The following is a 14,903-nucleotide window of genomic DNA, read 5'->3' on the forward strand; positions in this document are numbered from 1 at the left end:
AACATTGATTAAATGTATTTTCAGCCACCTCTTTAATCTATTCTACTTCATGCCACCACTATTTACTACTTCTCTTGCTTGAATCTGTACAAGTAGTACAATCAACCAACAACAGAATACATTCAACAAAATGTAGGCCTCTCAAATCACAGTATGGTTCCTGAATAGCTTGGGCAACTTGGCTATGTGGGAAAAGCATACAAAGCCACTTCTATCCTTGGATCTGGAATAATTTGGTTAATAATCTGGACCTTTGTTCTCTTCCCATTCCAATTCATTGGATGCCTGCTGTTAATTTGGTATGTGGGTTGGTGAACTTCAAAGAGGCTTCAAAACATAATAGCTCTGCTGAATCAAACTAAAGTCCCAGCTTGTCCAAAAGTGTATTCCCACAGCGGCCAATCAGGTGCCTATGCTAATCCCACAAGCAGGACATTAATGCAACTTCACTGTCCCACTCATGATCCCCCCCCCCAAAGTTTTCATTCACAGGAATACAGAGGCTGATACCTGAACTATGAATGCCATTATTGGGACTAATAGCCACTGATAGCCTAATCCACCATGAATTTGTCTACTTCCCTGTTAAAGCAGCCCAAGTTGGATGCCATTGCAACATGTTACAGAAAACAGATGGAGTTAGGACTGTAATAAAATTACAAACTAACTTGTACAAAGTCTGACTGGTGACAGAAAATGGGCAGGCAGATTAGGATGTGAATGGTAAAGCAATGGCAAAGGAGTGGCAGATATCTGTGGAAGGTCAAGGTGGGAGGTGTGACCCTATAGTTAGCTGTGACCACTAAAAATGGCAGCATAATTACCTGTTCATTCACAGTGAGAGATACAAGCATACACATATTGATAGGCATAAACTTCGGATGTTATGTAGAATAAACAAACACAATGTGATACACATACATTCAGATGTATACACACACATTATTCCTGGGACATATTCACCACATAGATAAAGAACATACCAACCACGAGAGGTAGATGAAAATATGGAATACACATCATGCAACATTATCATGAATCCACTCTTGCATACTGACAGAAGAAGACACAAAAAGATATGTACACTGATACATGCACTCATAGATGAAGATGATTAACTCCCAAAGTGACCATATGTAAATATAATAGCTATTTAATGCCAAGGCCAGGTTTGAAATGTGTTACGTAATTGCCTTTGAATCTGCAGCATTCTTACAGTGATTACTGGAAGTTGTTACAGGACATTTTTTCTATGCAGACATCTCAATGTAGTAACCACCACACAATCTCTGGCACCCATTTATACATATTGTATAAATTACTTGTTTAGTTTGTTTAGTTTGCTGTGTTTCGACATGTTGGGAAGTCACAGTGCAAGCAGCTTCCAAAAACTGAAAAATAGATACTTGTGAATTCTTTGGGTCTACACATTTTTTTCAGTAGATGCAGATTATTTCTATATCAGAAAAATCCCATCCGTGAAGTGGTCTTCAGACAAAAGCTCCAGATAACCTGGAGTAGAGATAAGGCTTCCAACCAAATGGATATGTCTTTCAGGGAAGTTTGAGCTGTAGCAGCTCTCATTTTAGAAATCAGGGCTGCAATCCTCTGCACACTTGGTAGTAATCCCTATTGGACTCCGTAGGATTTATTTGCATGTGAACATGCAGAGAGTTTTGTGCTGCAGGATTAGTACAGCAATGCATATCGCAAACAGTATCACACAAAAAATTACACACAGATAGCACAAATCTAAAAAGTGCACAGAAATTAAAAGAAAAATAGAAAAATAGTGACTATTGTTTCACCTGCTTCCCTGGAAGACCTTTTAACTGCAACGCTAAAAAGCACAGTAATTACCTTCATATTTTCCCATAATGAAAAAACCATTAAAATAATGTTTAAATTAAAATATGTGATGCTGACACACATACATTTTAGTTTATGTAGGTGCAGTCAGAGTGTATATATATTGTTACTGGCCAACCCAGTCTTTCCTGAGCGGTGCACAAGATTTCAGGGCTCCTGGCACTTAACCGGGGTTTGTGTTTCTTTCGGAAAGGAGGCACAACGGAGGCTGTAGCGTATTTATGAAAGATGGTTTATTTACACCTGAGTCTACTACTGAAGGAGTTTCCAGCATTCACACCTCAGGAGGGGCTTGCTTCCTGCAGGAGGACCGCATTGGATTAAAAGGCACCCTAAGCACCACCTCCGTCTATCTCTTCCAGCTTGCCTCTGCCAGCCTTCTCAAAGTTCTCCTCCTGCCTGGCTTTTCAAATTTTAAAAGGCCTCTTTATTATTATTATTATTATTATTATTATTTAAAAAAAGACTACAATTTTCCCTTCAGCCTACCATCACTGTGCACTTGGAACTCCCCTTCCCAGCTTACGTCATCAAACATTGAAATCCTAAACTTGGCGATTGTATCTGTGCTCCATCCCCTCACGGGAGGAAGGGCTCATACTCTTCTGCTTCAGCATAGGGTAACTGTTTGGGTCAGTCGCCCATTGCCTTCCTTTTACTGCATTATGGTTCTTCTCCCCAGGTAATTCCTGGGTAGGAAACTGATTCAGCCTGCATTTCTACACTGCTAAACTTGTCTCACACCTGGGTGAAGACTTCAAGCATTTAGTAATCTACATTTACAAGAAATTATTGGTACCCAGGACTTTTAAGGGACTCTACTCCCCGCAACTAATATCGATATATACACACTGGGAACTATTGCGTATCAAAATTTCTCAGTTAGCTATGGAGTTGTAAGGTCCACTTCACATATCAACATTTTCTGACAGAGATAACCAGCATCTAGGGGAAATGATGTTAACATGTAGAGCTTATATTCACACACACACACACACACAACTTGTCGGGTACGACGACCTGCATTCCATGCCCCATCTTACATCCTTGTCCCTCCTTGGGACATTGTGGTTCTGTAGCTGATGGGCTCCGTGTGAAACTTCTTCGCACCCTAGTGAGGAAGCTCGCGAGACAGCCTTGGCCACTGCAGTGCGTGCTTTTCTCAGCGCGCCTGCTCCGAAGTATGGGCCACCGAGTTCAGTAGAACTTACTCCCGGGCAATTGTGCATATAGGATTGCAGCTGGATACTCCTTGGAGGCAGCGCACGCGTATAAATACCCCGAAGAGACCCGCAAAGCCACACAGCGGGCGCCTTTTCCAGGCTGGCAGCCACGCAGGCTTCCCTCTCGCCCAGGAGGCTCGCTTTTCCTTTCCCAGACGAGGCGGACCAAGCGAGGCCTCTTTGCCGTCGTTCCCGTTCTTCTCTCCCCGTCTACCCCAAGGCGATAAATTTCTGTCCTGGCAGACCTGGCCTCGCCCAACCTCTTTCGTCCAGGCCCGGCCGGCAAGCAGGCGCGCGCGAACCGCCACGAGCCCGGGGCCGAGCCTGCTCGCGCGCCGCGCGCCTCTGCTCGCCCCGCCTGTTGCCGCTGGAGGCACGTGCCTGGCGGGAGAGAGCGCGCGCAGGCGCGTGTCAGCCGCAGTAGGGCGACGGCCCCTCGGTCGCGGTTGGGCACGTTCGCAGTGCCAGGCCTTCCTGTGGCGACGACCAGAGTCTCCCCGAGGGGCTGCTTCCCCTTCCCGCTCTTGGGTTTCGTCCCCTCACGCTATTGTCTTGCGCGCGCGCGCGTTTCCACTTCGCAGGGACTACCAACTCCCCGCTTCTTTTTCCTGTCTCTCTTGTATCGATTATATAGTCGTGCCTTGCCCGCCCACAGTATCCTAATCATACCTTAATATTTATTATACTCCGCTGAGGCGCCCGCAAATCCTTCAGAAGAAGGTGAGGGTGGTTAATCAGAACTCGTTTCCTTCCACACCTGACCTTTCCTGCCTCCTTCAGGGCCTGCACAGAGTCCGCTCCCTGCAGCGCGGGCTGCGCCACCGACTGCCATACCTCAAGGGGATCGCAAGGCGGTAGCAGCGCACACGCGTCGCGCTCCCAAACCGCTTCCTCACAACTGTGTGTTCTCTCTCTCTCTCTCTCTCTCTCTCTCTCTCACACACACACACACACTCGTGAGCTCCACCCTTCTGTGCACACTTCTCACCCCCTCTCCCTCGTACACACATTTAATGCTGATTAAAAGCAACAAAATACCCGATAGCGCCTTAACGACTAACGCTGACTAGTTAAAATACATTCTCTCCCGTTTGAGAGCTCCCGCCAGAGCTGGCTAAAAAGCAGTGGAAAATATTAACAGAATTTTATTTCATGTTATACATGAGGATGGCAGTAATTCGAATCCCTCTGACTTGTGAGTAGGGGACGAGGGCAGTGATCCCTTAGACTGGATCAGTTCATCTGAAATACAGTAGTAAGGCACGTTATGCGGCCTGCCTCAGCTGTCCAAAGCTGCACCCCCGGCTTCTGCCTCCCCACCCCACCCCACTCCTCTCCCATATCCAGAGCTGCCTGTCCTTGGCATTTCACCTCCGCACTCGCATCAGACTCCGGACTCAACCTGCAGCCGGGGAAAAACTCTGTCCGCAACCTGAGCGGCACAGTTCCCCTCTCGTGCCTTTGTCCGGATTGCTTCATTTCTTTATCGCCTCTATAAAGAGGAAAGCGGCTGCCGGCTAATCCGCCTCTGCTCGGTGAGAGCGAGTGAGCTGGCCGCAGCCCAGGCAAACGGCTCCACCTGCTAGCAGGCTGTGAATGTGAGCAGAGGCTTCTTCAGTCACTGGAACAGTGAAGTTCAGGGGAGTCTGCTGTCTGAGCTCCTTGCTTGCTCCCTGGGATGATCGTGGACTCAAGAGACCAGGCAGAGGGATGTTGAAACCATTGGCTGTCTTCATGATCAGGACTTCATTGATGAGGAAATAACAGCACTCTTCGGTCCACACTGAACTGTGAGATTTTACTTTCTTGCAAGCTTTTCTTCATTTCCTTTTCCTTTATAGCAGGAGTCCTCACGACTCTCTGCAGCAGCACTGATTTGTGGGAGTCATTGTATATCTGCTGCAAGCTGCCCTGGGTTGGTTGCACATACGCAACCTGCACAATGTGTAAGAAGTGCAGGCACATGCATGGCAGTACTTGTTAGAAGTTGTATTTGGCGGCCCTGAAGTACAATCCTCCTTAAACAGGAGTTGGCACAAACTCTTGTTTTTTTGACCCTTGGCAATAAGGTGGAGGAGGGATGGAGAGCACATGACTTGTTACTAGGGAAGCAATAAGTTTGGGAAAATATCCAGTGACACCCCCTTCACTCCTGCAGCACTAACAAGCAACTCAGGATATGGGGAATGCATACACATCCTTTTGTTTTAATTGTTAGAGGAAAAATCTTCTGGCATTTTTGGTCCAGTCAAGACAATTAGAAGCAGTGGATCATCTTGAATCCATCACTGCCCTATGACAGCTTGTGCTTTTAAAGCAAAGCCTTATAAAATTTGTACGTATTCAATTTGTAGTACAATTAATGGCGTGAATGTTTTATGTTTCTGCTTGTCTTTTGGGAAGTGCAGGACAGATTGGTATCAAAGTCAAGTTTAAGGATAGATTTTAAATTATGCTAGCCCATGTAGTTAATAAAGGAAAACACAACAGATTTCCAGAAAACATACAAAATGGTCAGTTGTAACCATGCATGTTTAGGAATGATGCACATGCTAGTCACATCATCTCAGGAAATACGATAGAGTTTTGTTTCCCTTGGATGAAAATTCTTTGTTTGTTTGTTTTTACTTACAAGCAGAAGCTATTGGAACCTGGCCAACTCCTAAAAACAGCAGTCATCTCCCCGATATCTGTACATCACATTTCCAGAAAGAGCTCCAAGTTAACTCACAGCTCTTAAAAACTCTTTTTCCCTCCTGTTTAAACTAATTTTAACCTGTCTCCAAACCATTTCTCTACCCCATACACTATATGCAGGGTGTTATCCTAAACTCTGATAGCATCACATTTCAAAACCTGGAGAAAGATTTCCAGGTATCAGGAAGTCACCCCGGCCAGAAAGGTGGGGTATAGATAAATCATCATCATCATCATCATCATCATCATCATCATCATCTCTTTTTATTGTTTTCTATTGATGCAGTAACAGCTGCTTCTCCTGACCTTAACAAGCTATCAGGTTAACAATGGATGCTCACCCTGTATCTGTAACAGGTGGAATTTTAAAAAAAGACAGGGAAGTTGGATTCCTGACCTAAAAGGAAAAGGCAATAGCAATGCCAGTGGAACTAATTTTATGTTCTCTGACTCAAAATTCATTTCTTTTATTTTTGCTTCATTCAGGGATAGGGAGCCTGTGAGTATCTGGATGTTGTTGGATTCCAACTCCCATCAGGCCTAGGTAGCATCACCAGTGTTCAGGGATGATGTGAGCTGTAGTCCAGCAGCATCTGAAGGACCAGATGCCCTTGCCCCTGGCTTAGAGCTACCATTTAAAAAATCCAGGCCTGGTTGTGATTTCCTATAACTTGTTTTTTTTAATTGAACTAAATAAAACTAAAGAGCAGGTATACTACAACATTATAAAATTTAACAATTACAATTCCATATATTATTATCTAAAGTATACATATTATTATCCATATATATATATCCCACTATATTTTGTATAATAGCATTCCAGATGCCACTATACTTGTCTATGCAAAGTCTACGTCTATAAGCAATCCCTTCATAAATTGCAAGTGTAGTCATATCTTCAATTCATTGATTAAATGGAGTTGTACACTTACCCATTCAGTGCACCAGTAGTCTTTTGGCCATAGGGCATGAAGAATCCATTTATGTTTTCCAGTTGTCAAATTCTGTATAGTAGGTATGTAGTTCAAAATAATATATTCCACACAGTCATATTTATATAATCAACTACTTTTCCCCAAAACTTATTAAATTTTAATAAGTGATTTCATGTAACTTGTGGAATAGCTGTATAAAAAAAATGTGTGTATGAAGCTCCATTGTGACCAATAATAAATGAAACAGAATCATAGAATTATAGAGTTGGAAGGGACCACGAGGGTCACCTAGACCAACCTCCTGCAATAATTGTTGGGAAATGAAAAAAAACCCACATTAGGTTTTATGAGGGTGGCAAATGTTATTGCGGCCTAAATGATTATCTTTGAAGGGCATCACTTGCACTGGGAAATACATTATCCTGGCTTCTGCATTAATATTTCTTTGTGGTTCCACATGCTTATGTAAAACTTTTTAAAACAAACAAACACCCTGCCATAATTCTTAGTCTTCAGGTGCAACAGATACAATATTGTTCACATTAGGTGGTTTGGGACAAGTCACAATCTCTAACTCCAATGTGCCATAGAGGATTATTTTGATTTCCTCTGTGTGTGAGAGATATACACACACACACACACACACACACACACACACACAGTGGCTGTTAGGAGTGCCAGTAAAAGCTGTTAAACATTTGTAATGTTTCCCTCTACTTAAAAACAGTTTGGTACCATCCATTAGCTTGTTACAATCTATTTCCTAGATATCCTATGCAGAAAGTTGCTACAGATACGGGCAGTTTCTTGTATGGAAATCCTGTTTCATAATTAATATTTGCTCAAATATTCCTTCTGATTATTCTATACTTTCTGTTTTTGTAACAATGGACCTCTTGTAAGCAGCTCTCCAGCATTGTATTAAAAGCAAACAGGAAACAGTTTGCTCTGATCATTTGTCTGCAACGCAGACTTCATTAGGAAATGTTCATGGACTATGGAAGAAAGGTAAATCTTATTTCCATTTCATATACACGAGTAACTATTTCAGGGAAAGTGCCAACTCAACTAGCTCAGTCTGAGGAAGACTTGCTACAGTGCACAAATGGTCATTTTAACTACTTTTCTCTCAAAGAAAAGAGAGGAGGCTGTGATTTGAAAGAGAAATCTGACTCCAAACTATGCAACTAAGGATGCAAACCTGTGCATGTTTACATTGGGAGTAGATCCTAATGAACTCACAAGTGAGACTTACTTTCAAGTAAACATGTGCACACAACAATGCAAACATATGTAAGACTGTTCAGCTGTTTTCCTAAGTACAATGGCAATAAAATTTATGGGATTAGGATGCACGGTGAGAAACACCCTGGTTGTATATAACAGCTCAATTTCTGATATTTTCTACCTACAGTTTGTATAGAGTAAACATGTTAATACTTATTTCTGTAGTAAGCATTAAGAGGAGTACCACTTAATACTTTCTAGGAAAAGCATAAACACAAGGAAGTTCTTGACTGACAGTTTCTTTCTATGAAAACTGAAATTCCTAGTTATTTTTGATGCCATAGATTTCTTTTGTTAGAAGGGTAAATGTGGTAGGTTTTTCTTAGGATCGTGTTGCAGTGATTTGGCAGCAGAGTGCCCCCCTTCACTGCCTATATATAGAATAAGCAAAAACAGATGTTAATGATTTTTCTAAACTCAGGTCCTGTGTGGGGAAAATGTGATGAAGATTCCACCCCTGCCCCAATCAAAATTGCTCTGCAAATGCTGTACTAGGAGGGAAGAAGGAAACTAATATTAATGTTCTCATATAACAGAGAGGCAGCGAATTAGAAAGAGATACCATGTTATGAGGAGTGAGGGGCTGATGCTGAGCTATGAGCTTATGGCAACCTTGAATTATGGAGTAGTTTAACACCCCCATACTGCATATTGGGGGGTGGGGATGGGGTAAGTACAAGACTGATGGGTTTATGTGAACCTTGTAATCTAATCTAATTTAATATGATCCACTTTTAATAACCACTTATAATAACAGAGATACTATGACAGCCTTGTAATGTAGTCCACTGTTGATATCGCAGAATGGGATGGGGACTTACAAGAACCCTACTTGCACTTTTCAGGGGGGCTGAGGTTGATAAACAATTATCTAATAAATGCTTGAAGGACTGTTACCTGCTTGATCTTTATTAGTGAAATACAATGTCACCAGTACGGTTCTGCACTATGATACTGAACAACACACACATTTTATCAAGATACAGGCAGACAGTGGAACAATTACATAAGATATTGACTGTGTACACACCATATATTTAAAGCTGATTGCTTGCCCAAAATAATCCTGGGAACTGTCCCCCCAAGGTACAATTCCTAGCACCCTTAACAAACTAGAGTTCCCAAGATTCTTTGGGGAAAGTCATGTGCTTCAAATGTATAGTTTGTATGCAATCATGAACAAATACCAAAAAAAGTCTTACAGCTTCTTTAGCATAGATGGAATCTGACTCCCATGAACCCCAACCAGCATGGCCAATAGTCAGGGATGATATCAGCTGTAGCACAGCAACATCTGAAAGGCCACAGGTTCCCTATGTCTGGACTAAGAACTTTACCATGGCATAAGGTATTGGCAGAAACATTTAAGTGTTATTCTGAGTGTATGTGTGTGTTTGACACACACAGAGTGAAAAACAAGGCAAATCAGGATGATTTGGGCCATGAACTTACTGTGAATAAGGTGTCTCAGTGGAGATGAGCTGTCCCCTAAGCTTTGGAATCACCACGAGGCATCTGTTTTTCCAAAAAGTTAAACATGTAAACCTTCCCCTGTCTCTTTTCTGAGAAACAAAACCAAAGTGTCTTGGGAAACACCCAGAGCTCCAGAAGGGAGGCAGTTGAGAGATATTTTGTTTTGGGGAACAGTTCTAGCTTTTAATCTCAGTGAATTATTTTCCAATGCAACTCAAAACACAGTGATTTGGAGGTGGGATGTTGAAGTAAATAAACAGACTTGTTCTTGAGTTGTGATTCTCTTCTGAGCTTTGGACCCAAATAATAAAATTGGAATGCCACATAACAGATCAGACTTCTTCCAAATATTGTGGTCACGGTAGTATATACAGCTTTAATATATACAACTATATATATATATTTACAAACATGCACTGCCATGGGCTGAGAGAAAAATTGTAGAAGGCCATGAAATTCAAGAGATAAAGTCTGTGATTTTTCTCTGCAAATTTCAGATGTATATTAGGAAAGGATTGACTTCATTCACAAGAGCTGCCATTGACAATAACAATATTCCTGGGTTTGCTGTGCTAATTTAAGGTCTGTACTGGAAGAGAGAATTTTGGTCTTGATTAGCTGAAAGCAACAGTCAAACTTACCGATACATTCTATTTCTTCGGTTTCACCCTGTAACCTCTCTTTGAAAGGCCTAAACTTTTGTTAGCATGTATCTGAATGTTGTATTTTTGATGGCAAATTTGTAACCATTGGGACACATTTGCACTGGGACTGTTTGCCCTTTTTAGACAGCAGAAAGTTTGGTTGGGCTGTGATGGATAGATCATGTTGGTGGGTGAGCAGGTCAATGAACTCTTGGTTGCATATTGTTAGGTTATTAGCTGGCATCTGGGTATTTGCAGGGCCTAATCCTTGGATTCTGTCTCTTTTAGGCCACTTGTCATTGCTGTGGAGTAGTCATTTGAGATTAGGCGGTTGATTGTATGTCAGGCTGCAACCCTAAACCCTTTACCTAGGAGTAAGCCCTGCTGAATTCAATAGAACTTACTTCTGAGTAGCTATGACCAGGCTTGCAGTGTAAAAGTTATTGCATATGCATGTTGAAAACAGGGAAGTTCAGCAAAAAAATAATAATCCAAAAAAAAATCTTGGGCTGCAGGAAAGATGAATCTAGTTAAATTGCCACCTCCATTACCTACTCATCCCACAACTCAAAGGCACTGCTCAGTTAAATGCAGGTGCCTTGTACCCCATTTATTTGCACAGACACATTGCACTCTCCCCACTGCTAAAGGTGAGATCACTGATAAAACAGGAAACCAGTGTGTGCTGGTAATCCTTCCCTTTCTATTGTTAAAATTTGCAGTCCCACCCTGCACATGCTTACTCAGAAAGAAGTCCCTTCGAGCTCAATGTGCTCAATGTGTGAGTGTGGAAAGGACTGCAGCATTAGTTTAAAATGAAATTCACAGAGTTTGAAAGCTAATTGTTGGTTTAAACAGTAACTATAAGGAATCCAGTATCCATTTGCTGTTTGGACCCCTCTGTGACTGCCTTGGCATCACGGCTTCATGTCCCAGGTGTTAGTGTGCTTGCAGTGCCATATGGAAAGTCTGCACTTTAAACCCCCATTTGCCCTCTCTCCAGCGGGCTACATGCTAAAAATATTGCAAAAACCTTGCAAAGATTAGTGTATTTTTGCAGTGAGTTTTATTCCGTTTGACTTAATTCATTTTTCAAAGCTATTGATTTTTGAAAGTTAGTTAATAAACATTGTTTAATACTGAGTAAAAAGGTAAAGGGACCCCTGACTATTAGGTCCAGTTGCAGACGACTCTGGGGTTGCGGCGCTCATCTTGCTTTACTGGCTGAGGGAGCTGGCGTACAGCTTCCAGGTCATGTGGTCAGCATGACTAAGCTGCTTCTGGTGAACCAGAGCAGCACATGGAAATGCGTTTACCTTCCCACCAGAGTGGTACCTGTTTATCTACTTGCACTTCATGCTTTCAAACTGCTAGGTTGGCAGGAGCAGGGACTGAACAATGGAAGCTCACCCCGTCGTGGGGATTCAAACCGCCAGCCTTCTGATCTGCAAGCCCTAGGCTCTGTGGTTTAACCCACAGCGCCACCCGCGTCCCTAATTTAATACTGAGTAGTTGATACCTATTAATATAAATTAGAGTTGCTATTAACCCCGGTAAGACCTGAGTTAACAACCACTTGGCCAACCCTGTCTCTTGCAAGTGCCCCACTCAACTTACATGTCTTTAATATGTCACTGCTTGTAATATGCCGTGTCAACTATTAGGGGTTAAATAGCTCAGCTAATAGTGTGCAGATAAAAATCAGTTAGGCTGAAATGGTTCTGAGTAAAGATAAGTTCTATCCTGAGAAGCTGTTAGAAGTATTTCCCTTAATGTAGGTTCCACTGCCAGATTGGTTGAAAAATACTGCAGAATTGGTGTATTGCTTTCATTTGTCATACTTTCCCTCGTCTGGTATTCCATGTAACTAAGAGATGTGGCACAGGGGTGGGGAGGGGGAAGCAGGGCAGAAGGTTGGGACTTACATGACAAATTTTATCATGAAAGTTATTTGGGTAAGCTTCATACATTGTTCTCAGTGCTAGGATTTGGCCTTGGACATATGAAGTAGGATATTAATACAGAAACTCCACCCCCGCAGAAGCACCATACACCATAGCATAGTCCAGGCTTCCTCAACCTCGGTCCTCCAGATGTTTTTGGCCTACAACTCCCATGATCCCTAGCTAGCAGGACCAGTGGTCAGGGATGATGGGAACTGCAGTCTCAAAACATCTGGAGGGCTGAGGTTGAGGAAGCCTGGCATAGTCTTTCAGTTCCTGTTAGCACCTTTTATTGACACTGGGATGCTGCATGAAGAATAGTTAAGCAACAGTGCCTGCAGTCTTAACCAATCTACTTTGAAGTAAACTCCTATGTGTGTGGGATTAGAACTGCAGCCTGTGTGAGCCTGCTGTAGAATTGTGGAGTAAATCCCCCTTTCCCTGCATCAAGGTATAAAGCTGGCTCCACTTTTTGATGGAGGTTACTATGAGATTTGAAGTCGTAATCTAACGTTGGTTTCACATGTGAACCCCAGTTAATGCTAACTGCAGTTAAAACTTGTTGCCAGTGCTTCCCTTAAGGTGGGAGGGAATAATCTATTTACTCCTGAAAGGGCAGAGGTTTGGGGAAGGGAAGGGAAAGTTTGGCCCTACAGCTTGCCTTTAGCCAAGATAATGAGGGATCCTGTGTGATATCTGTGCTGGCTCACTGCTGCTGCACTATGTTACACACACATTAAGTAATTTTGTGGTGGCAGCACTGATGGCAGTGAAGCCACTGCTTTAATATCCCAGAGGAATGTAGTTGGCAGAAGGACTTCTGGGTGCCACTGGCGAAGCCTTTCCTATTGGAGTCCTGCCCTCGGTTTCCGTCACTTCAATAGTTGTGCAGAGGAGGGAAACTAACCAAGAGCAGCTTTTTTCACATCTGCATGAGAAGTTGCGGCAGCCCAAATTCCTTATCCTGTGCAAATGCAAAGGGTATGGGGGAGCACTTTCTTTTTTTGAACTTTTCACCACAAGGAAGGATGATAATAAAAAAGCAAAGCTTTTGAAAGGAGAAAGCAGGAGGTGGATACATGACATTTTGATGGGCAAAGTCCCCAAACTGATGGGTATTATTATTGTTTGATATACAATGGGGAAAAAGATCACAAACATACAACTGAACAGACTTTGAGGCAAAAGACTTGCAAAGAGAGTCCTGAATAGTACAAGTACATCCTTACATTCTGAAAGACAATTTAGAATTAGATTTACTTACAGTGTGTGTATGTTTATCAGTCATTGCAGGGGGCATATCTCAATTCTTGAATTGTGACCCTCAGATGGTCTGAAAGCAAGGGAGTCTAATTTGTGTTCCTCCAGATGTTGCTGAGCCCTATCTCCCTTCAACCCCCAGATAGCATGGGCAATAGTCAGGAATGATAGGCGCTGGAGGGCTGCAAATTAGCCATCCCTGTGTTAAAGAATGCTCACGACTATGACTTGCTAGCCATTCCTACTAGGAAGGGTGTAGAGAGTACAGGACTATTTGCATCTCTGACTGTATAGAAGAGGGAATTTTTGAATGATAAGCTACATCTGCTGCAATTCCCTCTTCTAAACCACTATTAATGCTGGAGTCCTGTTCTCATCTGATCACCCTGTTACCAAATGCTGGTCAGGACTCAGGAATAGTTTTCCTGGTTTTGCTGTACATTGAAGTTTAACATCTTAGAATCATAGAATCATAGAGTTGGAAGAGACCACAAGGGCCATCGAGTCCAACCCCCTGCCAAGCAGGAAACACCATCAGAGCACTCCTGACATATGGTTGTCAAGCCTCTGCTTAAAGACCTCCAAAGAAGGAGACTCCACCACACTCCTTGGCAGCAAATTCCACTGTCGAACAGCTCTTACTGTCAGGAAGTTCTTCCTAATGTTTAGGTGGAATCGTTTTTCTTGTAGTTTGGAACCATTGCTCCGTGTCCGCTTCTCTGGAGCAGCAGAAAACAACCTTTCTCCCTCCTCTATGTGACATCCTTTTATATATTTGAACATGGCTATCATATCACCCCTTAACCTCCTCTTCTCCAGGCTAAACATGCCCAGCTCCCTTAGCCGTTCTTCATAAGGCATCGTTTCCAGGCCTTTGACCATTTTGGAAGCCCTTTTATCCAAGTACATTAGTTAAAGTAGATATCACAGTGGTTTCTGCTGTAATTTTGTTCGATGTGTATTTATGCACTAATTGATTGGAGCACTTACTGAGAGTACATTACATTTTCCCTTTCTTGGACGAGACTCACTTTCTGCGACAACTGAGATGGCTATTATCTTTTACTTTATTTTGTAAATGTTTTACATTTTTAATTCCAGACTTATAGAAATTGCCAGATCTATTAACTTTTTAAATTTAATTGCAGTATGAAATTGTGTTGGTATGTTCTGCAAAATAAATGCCCATGATTAAAGCAAAGAGTGAAATAGGCTCTCAGGTTCAGTTCAAGAGTGCCCAACTACTCTGTTTGATAGACTCCAGTTATGGCATTTACAAAGGTGTAGCTTTTCTTCTATGCATTCTTCATATTGTTATAACTGCAAAAACAACAAAATTATGTTTTCCACTACCATTCAATATAGAATAAGGTCTGTAATTAATAGCTCTGTGATTGTGCTGTTATTTAGCTGGGGCAGTTTCTTGGTATTCCTGCTCCTTTGTTTGTTTGTTGGGACTGACCTTTCCCTTTCCTTTCCTTTTGCTTTTGAAGCAACCTTCCAGTAGATTTGCTAGCCAACACAAATAATTATGGACTTTTCATTCTCATTACAGAATTATTAAATGTT

The 14,903-nt window shown here is 42.3% G+C and overlaps 1 protein-coding gene across 12 annotated transcripts in view; it reads left to right on the forward strand.

The window, feature by feature from the left end:
- The window catches only part of GRIN2B (glutamate ionotropic receptor NMDA type subunit 2B), a 300,157-nt gene that overhangs the window by 42,375 nt on the left and 242,879 nt on the right, over nt 1-14,903 (forward strand). The window contains exon 1 of one of the 12 annotated variants that reach the window (XM_079993354.1): nt 4,511-4,882. The exons of the other annotated variants lie outside the window; for them this stretch is intronic. The gene's annotated coding sequence lies outside the window, so the exon portion shown is untranslated. Of the gene's footprint in view, nt 1-4,510; nt 4,883-14,903 lie in introns of those variants that run through there. 12 annotated transcript variants of the gene reach the window in all.

The sequence above is a fragment of the Podarcis cretensis genome (assembly GCF_951804945.1).
Source record: "Podarcis cretensis genome assembly, chromosome: 10".
NCBI lineage: Eukaryota > Metazoa > Chordata > Lepidosauria > Squamata > Lacertidae > Podarcis > Podarcis cretensis.